This window comes from Arachis hypogaea, chromosome 14 (assembly GCF_003086295.3).
Source record: "Arachis hypogaea cultivar Tifrunner chromosome 14, arahy.Tifrunner.gnm2.J5K5, whole genome shotgun sequence".
In the NCBI taxonomy this organism is placed as follows: Eukaryota; Viridiplantae; Streptophyta; class Magnoliopsida; order Fabales; family Fabaceae; genus Arachis; species Arachis hypogaea.
This window is the reverse complement of record NC_092049.1, coordinates 3,288,432-3,304,858: the sequence shown is the minus strand read 5'-3', so window position 1 is coordinate 3,304,858 and position 16,427 is coordinate 3,288,432. Positions and strand designations below refer to the sequence as shown.

Genomic DNA, 16,427 nt, shown 5'->3' with positions numbered 1-16,427 from the left:
CCATTGGACAGTCCCTCTGTGCGCGCATCCCCAAGCTCAATAATATTCCATGGAGTCAGTCTCCAAGCTCAAATATAATATTCCATGGAGTCACACTCCAAGCTCAATAATATAGTATTCCATGGAGCCAAACTCCAAGCTCAATAATATTCCATGGAGTCAAACTCTAAGCTCAATAATATTCCATGGAGTCAAACTCCAAACTCAAATATAATATTCAATGTTCATATATATATATATGCATGCCCATGGGGGAATCCGAAGAGTTAAAGTGTCCGGTCACATCTTGCAACAGAGGGTCAACAAATAGTCTCAAATACACAAGCTATATGATAATCTCTTTCTTTTAAAATATCACTTTAAATCGAAAACTTCAGCTCTTATAGAAACTTTGGCAGTACCTCCTTTAAAACTCAAATTTCTGCCACCCTTCAAGGGTCCCAACTACCAAACCAAACACCTCTCAATCATTCAATTCACTTCCAGTAACAAATTATTTCAAAACCAAACAAATACCAATATTAAATCTTTTTCCAAACCGACCAACTTCAATAGCAAATTATTAACAATAGCTAAACCACATAATTTATTCTATATACACAATCCTTCAATTATACGTTCAGTTCATTCCTATCTTAAAGTCTTCTAGCCTAAGTTTTCACGTGACATTAAACATTAACTACGAGAAACCAAAACCATACCATCGTACGGAATCAAAATATTCGAAGCTCCGGAGAAACTTTCTGACTGAGCTATCGAAGAAGAAAATATCCAGAATCGTCTATGCCTCCTAAAATTCCCATTGGCCAAACCCAAAGAAAAGATGAGCTATATCACTGTCAACTTCCACTAATCAAAAATGGTGCCAACGTGTAGAAGAGGAGGTTACGAATACTCTTACTGAATTAGATTTTTTATTGGAGTTACGGATTCAAGAAATCGAAGCCGAAAGTTCGGAAGAGTTTACGTTTTCTTTCTTTCTCTCTTCGTTATGCTCTTCCCTCTCTCTTACTACATATATATATACTAGCGGCTCAACAGGCACTAACGTACCTGTTAAGCCGCTTTTCTATTGTTTTTAAGAAATTAATTTTTTTGTTAATATATTATTTATTTTTAAAATTTATTAATAAGTATTTTTTTATTTTAATATTAACGTAATCTTATTTATATTATATTTTGTAGAAATTAAAATTACTATAAAAAAACTTTTAAAATGTTAAATTATAAAAGTATACAATAAAGAGATATTATAAAATTATCATAGTTTAAAGTTCTAGATAATATATAAGGTGAAATATTCGATAGAGTAGATTTTTATTATCAATTATGCTTAAATACACAGAGTATTTTCAGAATGATAATACTTCTATTGTATTTCTTTAAAAGCTTTAAATGTCGTCTATTAATTTATAATATTTTTAATTTATTTTTTTCAGTTGTTTTTTTATTGAGTTAAAAAATATTTTTATATTTTTATTTTTAAAATTATAAATTTAATATCAATAATTAAAAAATAAATTATAAAAAATAAAATATTTTAAATTATTTAATATATATAAAAAATATAAAATAATTAAATTTAAATTGAAAAAAGTAAAAAAAATATATTATTATGTATAATAAAATTAAGATAAAAATTTACTAACATTGCTTACAAATTAGTTATTCATATATTAAATTTATTTATTTTCTCAATGTTATTTAATTTAAAATAAATTTAAAAATTTATATTCAGAACACTCTTTATCTTTATGCATAATTCTAATAGTTAAAAAAATATTTCTTTAATTTTATATTGAATATTTTAATTATTTTTAATTTTATTATTATTTTAAAATTATTAATTTTTATTTTGATTATATCCATTTTTCTTATCATTCTTTTACATGTATAATAACTATTATTGTCTCATCGTCACTATTATGTTGTCTTGTTTTATTCAATTTCCTTGTTTTCTTCTTCTATTAATCCCAATCATAATCAATTACCACTATACTATTATAGCAACTCTCATTTTTGTTTCATCACTTTAATCCATAACTATTCATTGTATTAACTTTTGAGTTGTTAAAGATATGCTAAGAGAATTATTTTCTTATTTGATTTAGATATATAGATATATAATTGTTATATGAATATTTATTTTTCATATTTGTTTATTAAATCATACTTTATCATTTTAAGAAAAAATTTAAGATATCAAACATTCAAAAATTTTGTATAGAATAATTAAATAAAAAAATTAAAAAATATATAAATTATTTAATTTTTTAATATATAAAATAATTAAATTTAAATTAATTTAGGTATAATATTAAAATCATTAAATTTTAAGAAATTAATATAAAAATTTACTGATATTATTTAAATATTAGTTATTTATAAATATTATTAAATTTAATTATTTTCTCAATCCTATTTAATTAAAAGTAAATTTAAAAATTTATATTCAAAACATTCTTTATCTCCATCCATAATTCTAATAGATAAAAAATATATATATTTCTTCAATCTTATCTTAAACTTTTTTAATTATCTTTAATTTTATTATTTTTTAAGATTATTAATTTTTATTTTGATTATATTATCTCATCATATTTTATACTATTCTTTCTATTTAATTTTTTAAATGTATAGAATAATAAAATTTAAATTAATTTAAGTATAATACTAAAATTGTTACGTTGTTATTATATGTAACAATCAAGATAAATATTTATAAATATTTATAAATTTATTTTTTTAATCTTATTTAATTTGAAGTAGATATAAAAATTTAAATTTAAAGAACTCTTTTTCTCGCATAATTTTAATTGTTAAAAAAATTTTCTTTTAATTTTATATTCAATATCTTAAATCATCTTTTGTTCTATTATTTTTTAAAAATTTTAATTTTTATTTTCATTATTTTTTACCATTTTTTATACACATATTTATCATTATTTTTTTAATTAAGTGAAATAAAAATAGGGAGAGAGTACTACATGTACTCTATAGAATAAAGAGAAAGACAACATGGATAGAAGTTATGTATAGAATAAAAAAGTAACTGTACAAAAAATAAAAAAATTAACTAATAATTATATTTTGGACCAAATTTGAGGAGAACAATTATATTAAACACTGTTTATTAATAGGATTAAGATAGAAAAGTAGAAATTGGATAACAAACTCTGATATTCCCTTTATATATTGTTATAAATATTTAATTTAAAGTACATTAAGATATTATAATAATATCTATAATAATATTATTTAGGATAATTATGGAAAGTTTATCGAATCAAAACCTAAGAAAAATAGATTATTATTAATTAAATAAATATACAGGATTCCTACCTATATTTGGACCATTCAGTCTGTTATTTGAACCAACTCCAGTGTTATTATGAATATCTGAATATTTAAAAAATTTACTATTAGCATGAAAAATAAGCATAATTTGATAATTTAAGAGTACATTCAAGAGATAAATTATACATAAATGGTACTAAGAGTACAATAACATAGATATATTGTAAAAAAATAATTCATATTAAATGATATACTAACAACATAAATTTATCAATGAGAAGTATAACTTAGAACAGAGTATTGATGAACGAGCATATTTGTGATATCTTCTAATGGTGTTGTACCACGATGTATCAATTTATTTTTCTCGTCTAATACTCTCTCGGTTGCTGTCTCTATTTTTCACTCATATTTTGACTTCTTCACCTGTCATAAACTCATAATCCTGCCAAGTGGGTCGACCACTTCCACGTGAATCTTCCAATCCTGTCAGCTGTAATTAATCTAATTAATCAAAATAAATATATAAACATAGTTTTATACTTTAATGACGAAAAACAAATTATATTACGTTTTCCGTTATATTATATAGTAATAATAATGTGAAGTGAGAGAGAATGAGAGAAAATTATAGAAGTGATGTAGATTTATGAGTTAGGAGAGAACGTGAATGAAGACGAGGGAGTGCGGGTTTTGTAACACGGAATAACTGACGAATACTGAAGTAAGTTATTAAGAAGGATAAAAATGGAAAAAAATGTTGGACACCAAAACAGGTTTTGCCATTATATATTGTTATAGATAGATATATTGTTATAGATAACCCAAAACAATTGAAACAGTTATCATTAATTACTATATTCTCCTATTTTATTTATTAATTATTCTTATAGTTTGATATTTAAAAATAAAAAAATAAGCATTCTCATTTCTTTAATTAATTTTTCATTATTTATAAAGAAATAAAGGCCTATCCAGATTCAAATCTATATTTTAGCATACCACTTATAAAAAATAAAAATAAATATAAAAATTCATGACATTTAAGTAAAATTATCTTTTATAAATAACTAACATTTATTTTCGTTTATATATACTCTTTTTAAATCAGGATAATATTATTATCATTATTTTTTGAACTATGTTTTTTCTTACCTGTTTATGGTGTGCTTTTATAATTTAACATTTTAAAATTTTTTTATAGTAATTTTATGGTAAAAAAAATATGATATAAATAAGATCACGTTAATATTAAAATAATATAAAAAATATTTATTTAATAAATTTAAAGGGTGAATAATATATTACCAAAAAAAATTAATTTTTTTAAAAAAATAGAAAAGCGGTTAAACAGGCACGATAGTGCCTGTTGAGCCGCTAGTTTAGACTAATTCTAATACTTGAATATCTAAAAAACAGATTATTAACATATAAATAATATTTTTTGAATTATCTAAATCTTTTAATATAAATACTTTAATATTGTCTGGACTAAAAAAAATTAAGAAATAAAATTAATATTTCTTCTAAGAATAATTTTCATCAAAATTATAAATATATAATAAAAATCTAGAGTATATTAAAATAGTACCATAATAAAAAAATTCAAATATAAAATTAATAGTGTAAATTTTTTAAGTGAACAATTATCAATCATAATACGCTGTATTATAGATATATGTAACATATTATGTTAGAAATAATTAAAAGTATACTAATTATGAATTAAAGCTTTTAGAAAATGATAATTTATACCCACTAATGTTATTATTGTTCCATCTATTATTTGGATTTGGATCAATTTTACTGTTATTTTCAGTATCTGAATGTTTAAAAAGTAAATATATTATTGATATGAGATTAATGTATTTTTTAATTTTACCAATAATAAAGTAATTTCTTATAAAAATCATAGCTACTAAGAGTAAAAAAAAAAAAAGTATAATAGTAATAATCAAAACATAGATCTAAACGAAAAACTTATTATTTATAATTTATAATAATTAATTTAGATAGAGTACCTCAAGTAAAATATTGAAGGACAATAATTCTAGACATGTGTCTATTTCTGTTTGTGATATCTTTAAAAAAAAAAAAGATAAATTAGATTAAAAGTAAATTAAATAAAAAAATTTCTATCTGCATTTAATAATATTAATAAGAGATGAAATGAGAAGTGAGAAACGGATGAGAGGTGAAAGATAACGGATAAAAGTTATGTAAAGGTGGCCAAGTAGTGGAGAAGTTAATAGAAAGGGTAATATTGGAAAGAAATTTTGGACACCAAACTCATGTATTGCCATTATATATTGTTAACTAATGTTATTATTGTTCCATCTATTATTTGGATTTGGACCAATTTTACTGTTATTTTCAGTATCTGAATGTTTAAAAAGTAAATATATTATTGATATGAGATTAATGTATTTTTTAATTTTACCAATAATAAAGTAATTTCTTATATAAGTTATAGCTACTAAGAGTAAAAAAAAAAGTATAATAGTAATAATCAAAACATAGATCTAAACGAAAAACTTATTATTTATAATTTATAATAATTAATTCAGATAGAATACCTCAAGTAAAATATTGAAGGACAATAATTCTATACATGAGTCTATTTCTTTTTGTGATATCTTTAAAAAAAAGATAAATTAGATTAAAAATAAATTAAATAAAAAAATTTCTATTTGTATTTAATAATATTAATAAGAGATGAAATGAGAAGTGAGGACGGATGAGAGGTGAAAGATAACGGATAGAAGTTATGTAAAGGTGGCCAAGAAGTGGAGAAGTTAATAGAAAGAGTAATACTGAAAAGAAATCTTGGACACCAAACCCATGTATTGCCATTATATATTGTTATAGATATAATTTTTTTTTATAATGATACGGCGCGAGAACATTTTATTTATTCTTATAATAATATTATTTATTATTTAGGATAATAATGGAAGATCTATTGAATCAAAATTTATGGAAAAATAAATTACTATTAATTAAATAAATATACAGGAGTCCTACCCATATTTATTACCATTCGGTCTATTACTTGAATCTGTTTTGCTTTTATTATGAGTATCTAAATATTTAAAAAATTTATTCTTAACATGAAAATAATGTAGGCTGAGAATTTAAGAGTATATTTAGTAGAGTACAGTAACATAGAGATATTGTAAAAATAATTCAAATTAAATGGTGAACTAAATTGTAGAAAAAAGTTTAAAAAAATATCAGAATCTTTTATTAAGTTTTTTTGTTACAGAGTCAAAATATTTAATAACAAATATATTATTAAACAGTAAATATATATATTTTTCTTATAATAATACAGTTAACTAAATTTTATATTTGTATGATATTATATTAAAAAATTATTAGATAAGTATTTAATAATTGAGATTATAATGATGTAACGTACATTTAAGATAATATAATATTATTATTTAGGCCAATAATAAAAGATTTATTGAATCAAAATTTAAGAAAAAATAAATTATTATTAATTAAATAAATATAAATATAGGATTCCTACCCATATTTGGATCGTTTAGTATATTATTTGAACCAGTTCCGGTGTTATTATAAGTATCTGTATATGTAAAAAATTCATTATTAAGCTGAAAATAATGTAATTTGATAATTTAAGGTGATGCTGTCTGTGTTCTTCACTCATATTTTGTCTTTGTTGTCTGGCATAGTCTTGCCAAGTTCGTCGACCACTTCCACGTGAATCTTCGATTGATATGTTGTCAACTATAATTAATCAAAGAAACATATAAAAACAGTTCTACACTTTTATTTAATGACGAAAAATAAATTACAATAAATTTTACATTATATTTAAGCAAAGTGAGAAGAAGGCAGGAGAAGATAAAAGAAAAACGAAGGAAATTTTTTCTATTATGGAAAAATATGGAGTAACCAGTGAAGTGAGAGAGATTAAGAGAAAAAAATGGGAATAATACAATTGACGCAGTAATTGATATGAGAGAAATTAACTGATGCAGTAGTGGAAATTAAATAGTAGAATTCTGTAACTGATGATGCAGTAGTGGGAATTAACGTGGAGAAGTTATATTGAAGTGAACGTGGATAGAAATGAAGTAGTAAAATGCTGTAACTGTAAGTAAGTTATTAAAAAGGATAAAAATAGAAAGTAAAATTGGACACCAAAAATAGGTTTTCCCATTATATATACTAGCGGCTCAACAGGCACTATCAGCCACTTTTCTATTATTTTTAAGAAATTAATTTTATTTTTGTGTTAATATATCATTCACTATTTAAATTTATTAGATAAGTATTTTTTATTTTAATGTTTTTATTTTAAAATTATTATAAACCAAAATATAATTCAAAAAATAATGATAATAACATTATTCTTATTCAAAAAGAGTATGTATAAACCAAAATACATGTTAATTATTTATAAAAGATAATTTTTACTTAAATGTCATGGATATTCATATTTGTCTTCATTTTTTCTAAGTGATAGGTAAAATATGAATCTAAATACGAAGAGGTCTTCATTTTTTTTATAAATAATGAAAAAATAGAATAAATGAGCATGCTTATTTTTTCGTTTTTAAATATCAAAATATAAGAATAATTAATAAAAAAAATAGGAGAGTATAAAAATTGTGTATCTGAAAAAAAATTTTCCTAATTCATCATATATCTTATCAATAACTTCTTTAATCTTAAAAACGGTGAGATTTATTAACCATAAAAATAAATATATAAACGCTTTAAGATTATTCAATTAAAAATTATGTATAACAAAATCAAAATAAAATTTAGAAACATTATTTACAAATTAAATATTTATGAACGTTATTAAGTTTAATTATTTATTTTTAATTAGTATTTAATTTGAAGTCGAGATAAAAATTTATATTCAAAGACTTTCTATCTTCATGCATAATTTTAATTGTTAAAAAATATTTTTTTTAATTTTATATTTAATTTTTTAAATTATCTTTAATTTTATTATTTTTTTAAAATTATTAATTTATATTTTTATTATATCTCTTACAATATCAAATATTATTCTTTCTCTTGCTATTATTCTCTATACACATACATATCATTGTCTCATCACCATTATTATCATTGTATTACCTTATTCTCCTCTCTCATTTTTTCCTTTTCTTTCCATCTTCTCTTCACCCGACTGTCCGTAATTAATTATTACCAAGTATTATTATCGCAGCAACTTCACTTTGATTTATAACTATCTATTCTGTTAACTTTTATGAGTTGTTGAAGTTTCGCTAAAAAAAGGAAGATATAAAGCATTTAAAATTTTTACCCAAATGATCAAATTAACTTTTAGAATGTATAAAATTTATAAATTTAAATTAAATAAGATATTAAACAAATTTATTATGTTGTTATTATGCATAACAAAATTAAAATAAAAATTTAAAAATATTATTTACAAATTAACTATTTATAAATGTTATTAAGTTTAATTATTTATTTTTAATAGTATTTAATTTGAAGTTGAGATAAAAATTTATATTCAAGGACTCTTTATCTTCATGCATAATTTCAATTGATAAAAAATATTTTATTTTTCTTTTTAATTTTATATTTAATTTTTAAAATTTTCTTTGATTTCATTATTTTTCAAAATTATTAATTTATAATTTTTATTATATCCCCTTACTATATCAAACACTGTTCTTTCTCTTATTATTATTCTCTATACACATACTTGTCATTGTGTAGTCGTCATTATTATATTACTTTGTTCTTTCTCATTTTTTTGTCTCCTTTCACCTTCTCTTCATTCCACCGTAATTAATTATCACCAAGTATTTATATGTTACATCTTTTATATGTTAATCAAATAATCAGTGCCATATGCTAAACAAATGATATTACAGAAGTTAAAATAAATTATATTTTTGTAATATAATTCATTTATTTTAGTTTAATTTAAAAATAAATATTCATGTACTCAAATTTTAAATATAATATTTTGTATAATTAATAATTTAAAAATTTAAAAAATAATATTATCACATATAAAGTAATTTAAAAAAAAAGAATTTAACAAAATATTAGACTTTTCTAATTCATCATTAATAGGTACAAACATATTTAAAAAAAATAAAAAAAATACATATGAGATGAAAAAAATTAGTTCTTCCTTAGTAAGAGAAAAAGATAGAATACTATCTTTGTATGTGAAACATTGGTGATGGTGACAAATCAAAAAGGTAAAAGAACGATAAAAATATTAATTGGGTAAGTAAATTAAAGAGAAAAAAAATATAGGTGAAAGTTATACGTGAATATAGTAATTGCAGTAAAACTAAATAAAATTTGTAATGATGGATGTGATGAAATCGATGGTATTAAAGGTAAAAAAATAATAGTAGTAAGAGAAATATAACAAAGTGTATTAAGAGGTCAAAAAAGAAGTAGTAGAATGGATAAAATTATAAAAAAATAATAAAAAAAGATATATTTTTTATTATTAAAGAAAAATTCTAATAGAATAATTAGAATGAGGCTAAATTGCTGGATAGTCCATTAGAGTACATTACTTAAAACAACACTATACAAACAAAGGCTAACATAAAATTAAACAAAACATAATTTAAATGAATACTTTAGAATATAATAAAATCTATAAAAAAAATTATTTATCACTACTGGTTAAACACTTGTTGACTTCTAATTATTCTTTTTTTTATTTCATATATGGCCAGAAAAAATAAAAAAAATAAAAAAGAGAAATTGTGGGAGTAAAGAATTAAATAGAAGTTATGCGTGAGTTTTGTAACTGTTAGTGAAATATGCTAGAGAAATAAGTAAGTGTAAAATATTATTGAATTATGTTAGTAGGGTTAAAATAGAAAATAAAAAATTGGACACCAAATCCCATGTTTTGGCATTATATATTGTTATATATATGGCCAGAAAAAAATAAAAAAATTAAAAAAGAGAAATTGTGGGAGTAAAGAATTAAATAGAAGTTATGCGTGAGTTTTGTAACTGTTAGTGAAATATGTTAGAGAAATAAGTAAGTGTAAAATATTTTTGAATTATGTTAGTAGGGTTAAAATAGAAAATAAAAAATTGGACACCAAATCCCATGTTTTGGCATTATATATTGTTATATTGTTATAGATTATAAATTTAAATGAATACTTTAGAATATAATAAAATCTATAAAAAAAATTATTTATCATTACTGGTTAAACACTTGTTGACTTCTAATTATTCTTTTTTTCATTTCATACATGGCCAGAAAAAATAAAAAAAATAAAAAAAGAGAAATTGTGAGAGTAAAGAATTTAATAGAAGTTATGCGTGAGTTTTGTAACTGTTAGTGTGTAGTGAAATATGTTAGAGAAAAAAGTAACTGTAAAATATTTTTGAACTATGTTAGTAGGGTTAAAATAGGAAATAGAAAATTGGACACCAAACCCTATGTTTTGGCATTATATATATATATATATATATATATATATATATATATATATATATAATATATATATGACCGCCTTGACTTTCTTTATTATTATGTATAAACCGCCTTGGGTCTATTTTATATATATATAAAACCTAATGTAACCTAATAATATATATGTAACCTAATGTAAAATATAAATCACCTTTTATTTTCTATGCCTTATAATCAATAATATTATTATATATAACCTAATAATATATATGTAACCTAATGTAAAATATAAATCACCTTTTATTTTCTATGCTTTATAATCAATAATATTATTTTATAATCAATAATAGTAATAATAATACTAGCAATTGTAATGATGGTCATGTAATAATGATAATAATAAACGTAATAATAGTAATAATAATAGTAAGGGGTAAGTACGATTTTGGTCCCTTAAGTTTAGTGCTAGAATCGAATTCGTCCCTCTTGTTATTTTGCCATTAAAGTCGTCCTTAATGTTTTTTTTCGTATTAAAATCGTCCTTTTTATTTTTTTTGGACAAAAATACCCTCACCACTACCCACATAATTACTTCATCCTCCACCACCACCACCAACACCAACACCACCGCTACAACCTCCACCACCAGCACCACCACCAACGCCGCCGCCGTCTCCCTCCCTGCTTTCCCCCTCCCCCTCCCCCTCCCTGCACCCCCACCCCCGCGTTCCCTCCCCCTCCCCTCCCCGCACCCCCACCCCCACCCCGGTCACCCCCCTCGCCGTCTTCCCTTCCCAGAACCCCCACCCCACCCCGCGTCACCTCCCCCTCCCCGTTTTCCCTTCCCCGCACCCCCACTCCCACCCCGCGTCACCCCTCCTACCCGTTTTCCCTTCCCAGCACCCCCACCCCACCCCGCGTCACCTCCCCCTCCCTGTTTTCCCTTTCCCGCACCCACACTCCCACCACGCGGCCCCACCCCTTCCCCGTACCCACACTCCCACCACGCGGCCCCACCCCTTCCCCGTCTCCCCTTCCCCCACCCTCCACCTCCACCTCCACCACCACCACCACCAGAGAAGCAGAAACAAAGCAGAAAATCAACAAATCCAACACAAATTTAACATAAGCAAAAATAGAAAGCAACAAATCAACAAAGAAGAAGAAGAAGGTGACGGTGGTGCGGTGCGGTGCCGGAGGGCGGCAAGGCGGCGGCGGGACGGCGACTTCCCTTCCCCCTTCATCGTCATCATCATCAGAGTTCTGGAGGAGGAGGAGGCGACGACGAGATCACGGTGGCGATGACGGAGGCTCCCCGGCGCCGTCCCCCTCCCCCTCCCCCTCTTCCCCTCCCCTCCCCTCCCCTCCCCTCCCCCTTCGTTTCGTAACCCTTTTCTTCTCCCACCCCCAACGCGTTTTTACGCGTTTTCTTTTTTTTTTTTTTTTTATAATTTTTTTTTATTAAAATAGGATAGGGGTAGTTTAGGAATAAAACAAAAAATTTTATTGAAAAGGACGATTTTAATACGAAAAAAAACATTAAGGACGATTTTAATGGCAAAATAACAAGAGGGACGAATTCGATTCTGGCACTAAACTTAAGGGACCAAAATCGTACTTACCCCTAATAGTAATGCAATGAATATAATATATATAAACTTATAATACAATTTAATACTTACAGAAATTATATACAATGTTTATAATAATAATAATAATAAAAATAATAATAATAATAATAATATGGATTTGATTAAATTTAAATTATTATAAAATTAGTTCAATTACTGATAATAAAAATAATTTTTTTAAAAATAAAAAATTCTAATTTTGTAAAATAAATTATAACTTATTTATATTTATATTTTTAAAACTGAGGTCGCTACAACATGAATATTTCAAACTATACTTTTATATAAATCGATTTAAATTAATTCAAATTATATAATATAGTAGTAAATCGAAATACGTTGATTCCAATTACATGGGAATATTGTTTGAAGTATAAATTGAATTGGTTAAATTCGAATTATACACTATAGTACTAAATCGAATCAGCTTGATTCGATTATTACTTGTATCAGATTATTGACATTTACTACTTTAAAGTTAATTATTTATTTATTCTATATTAATTTTAAAATATAAATATCAATAAGGAAGTACCTCATTTAGATTTAAATAAAATATCAAAAAAATCAAAACGAATAAGAATAGAAATCCAACTTTTGTATTTTAGTTCAAATTTCAGAAAATTTATATTTTTATAAACTTATGAATTTAAACAGAATATTAAACGATTTCTAAAAATTCATTAAAATTATCCTTTGACTTATTAGCATAGAAAAACCATTATCGGGACTTTTGATATTGAAAAAAATTTAATATAAAATATAGCCCTCCAAGATAGCATAGGAGTTAAAACTTGAAATTTTTTTAGAGTCAAAAGTAACAACTAGTTATACATTATAAAATGACCAACTATATTTATACAATATGTAATTTGACCAATTATATTTATACTGTATTTTATTTATTTCTCAAATTACATATTGTATAAATATAATTGGTCATTTTATAATTTATAACTAATTGTTATTTCTGACTTCGAAAAAAATTCAAGTTTTAACTCCTATGCTACTTTGGAGGGCTATACTTTATATTAACTTTTTCAATATTAAAAGTCCCGGTAATGATTTTTTAGATGCTAATAAGTCAAAGGATAATTTTTAATGAATTTTTAGAAATCGTTTAATGTTTCGTTTAAATTCACAAGTTTATAAAAATGTAGATTTTCTAAAATTTGAACTAAAACACAAAAGTTGGATTTCTATTATTTGTTTTAATTTTTTTTATATTTTACTTGAATCCAAATGGGGTACTTCTTTATTGACATTTATGTCAATAATCTGATACAAGTAGTAAATTGAATCAAGCTGATTCGATTTAGTACTATAGTGTATAATTCGAATTTAACCAATTCGATTTATACTTTAAACATTGTTCCATGTAATTCAAATTAAAGTGTTTTGATTTACTATTATATTGTATAATTCGAATTAATTTAATTTGATTTATATAGAAATATGGTTTGAGACATTTATTTAACGTTTTTTTATTTGAGTGATTTATGTAATATTAGTATTGATTTGGTTTATACAAGTGTTTTACCCTAAAAATATTGAATTTTTAAAAGAAAGAAAAAACAAATTAAATTGTATATATTATTTCAAGATCAAAATCAACATACATTATTCTTATTATAAATTATGCAAAAATTGACCCTTATTAAATAAGGGAGAATAATATCGTTACTAAAATTAATAGATAAAGTACATATACACTATAATTCAGGAGGAGTAATAAATTACAAAATTTTCTATGAATACCAATAATAATGCAAGTATCCTGGTCCTGCTCGAAAAATTATGTCATAGACAACATAGTTGACAACATGGACACATTATCACTTTCAATATATCTTTATTTAATTATGTTAATCTACAATTAGTATCTATTTATTAAAAAAATCCTAACAGAGAAAGAGTACGTACTCCATACTCAGAGAGAATGAGAGAAGGAGAGAGCGGGAGAGAGCGTTTGAGGGTGAAACACGGTGAAGGAGATGGCCATGCCATCGAAAGAGATAAGGGGGAGAGTGTGGAAGGGTTTGCATCAGGTGTGAAGGAGGGATCAAGTAAGGGCGACCTTAGTTCCAGGGTGACTTCCAAGATTTCGTTCCGTGACAAGGTCATTGGTTCTACGGTAGCCACAGGGATAAATCGGACTGAAGCTCTAGACGAGGATTCCATGGCAGTGGTCATTGGAAAACAAGGAGATCCTATGCCTCCAAGAGTTTGCTTCTCCGAAGAGGTTAGGAACATCATTTCTGAACCATACAAGGAAGCAATTGTGATTAAGGTTCTTGGAAAAAACCTTAGTTACACGGCCATGTTTCACAAATTGAAGGGGGTATGGAGGATCACCGGTGGATATGAAATCTTGGATGTGGGTTTTGGGTACTTCCTCGTTAAATTTGATCGCATGGACGATCGAGAGAAGGTTTTACTATGGGGCCATGGATGATCTTCGGTCACTATATTGCGGTCAAGCCATGGACACCGGATTTTAAACCTTGTGAGGACACTTTCGGGGAGACTATGGTTTGGATTCAAATCTCTGGTTTGAGCATATGGTACTATCAGGATAAAGCCATGATGAGAATCACTTCTGCTGTGGGAAGACCAGTCAAGGTGGATCTGGCTACTAAGTTGGCAGAGAGGGGAAATTTGCTCGGGCTTCCGTGCAAATTAATCTTGGTTTACCGGTGGTCCGGAGTGTGATTGTCGATGAGTTTGAATATAAGGTGGAGTATGAATGCTTACACCTTATTTGTGACAAGTGCAATTGTTTCGAACATCCAGCAACTGACTGCAGAATGACCCCAATAGATTCAGAAAGGGTGGATCGAAAGGAAACATCAGTGACCGAGACGGCGGCCCAGGTGGTGCAGCCACAGGAAGCCTCAAAAGAGAAAATTTTTGAATTTGGATGCAATCCCAAAGAGTCAGTGATAGTTGCAGAAATTGGGGAGGAATTAGATGATACGTTGCATGGAAAGAAAGTGGGGTCCCAGCATTTGGAAAATGAGGCTGGCTGGACCAAAGTCAGCGGTAAAAGGAGAGGAAAATTGAGTCAATCAAACAAAGCCGAACAAACATCTAAAGATAAAATGCCGGTGCGCTCAAATTAGAAATTGGACCAGAACCGTGACTTTGGGCTACGTATGAGAGGAGCCGAATCAGGGGTGAAGACCGGGTCGGTTAGCGGATCTAAGGCACGCATGGCATCTTCCAAACAGCAAGGGGTGAAGGGCAAAGCTGTCTCCGTTGCGGTGCCGACTTTCACTGCCATTATCAAAAACGGACACAAGAGATTGTGCCCTTCTTCTTTGCAGAATTCGCAGTCGAATCCGGACTGCCTTGGCAACACCAGCAAGCAGTAAATCGGCAAATTGGAAAGGTTGTCACTTGTCAGTGGAGGGACACAGACAAACCGGGCAACAACCGGACAAGGACAAGCAAGGCTCAGGGGGATATGATGGTGGATCTTCATCATCTCGTTAGGGACTTCAGCTGAGGTTGGTCCTTTTTACAATACAAATTGTTTTATGGATTATTTTGATTTAAGCTTTCTATTTTGGAATATTAGAGGTGCCTCTAATAAATTGGCCCGGGTTCATAGTAAGGAGTTAGTGAATAAATTTCACCCTACTTTTTTCATTCTGTTTGAAACCCATATTGCTTTCGAGAGGATGAAATCTTTTTGGAATAATCTAGGTTACCAGGGTGTTGGTATTGTTGAGGCTAATAGTCATAGTGGGGGTATCTGGGTTCTATGTTCTAATTCAAATATTTCTGTGAGAGTATTGAATGTAGTTGATCAATGTATCAGTTTTGAAATCACTATGGGCAATACATCTAGTTACTGCAGTACGGTGTATGCTAATCCGCATATACATCAGCGTAAAGAACTGTGGGGTGACTTGACAAGGATTGCTAATATGATCCACGGACCTTGGATTGTGTTAGGGGACTTTAATGATGTTCTGTTGCAGAGTGAAGTTAGAGGGGGGCAATTTAGACTTGCCAGAGCAGAACAATTTGCGGAAACATTGGAGGATTGTGGGCTGTTTGATATGGGGGCT

At 26.5% G+C, this 16,427-nt stretch overlaps 1 pseudogene; it reads left to right on the top strand.

Annotated features, from left to right (window-relative positions):
• The window catches only part of LOC112740649 (protein DETOXIFICATION 16-like), a 39,557-nt pseudogene that overhangs the window by 9,008 nt on the left and 14,122 nt on the right, over positions 1 to 16,427 (top strand).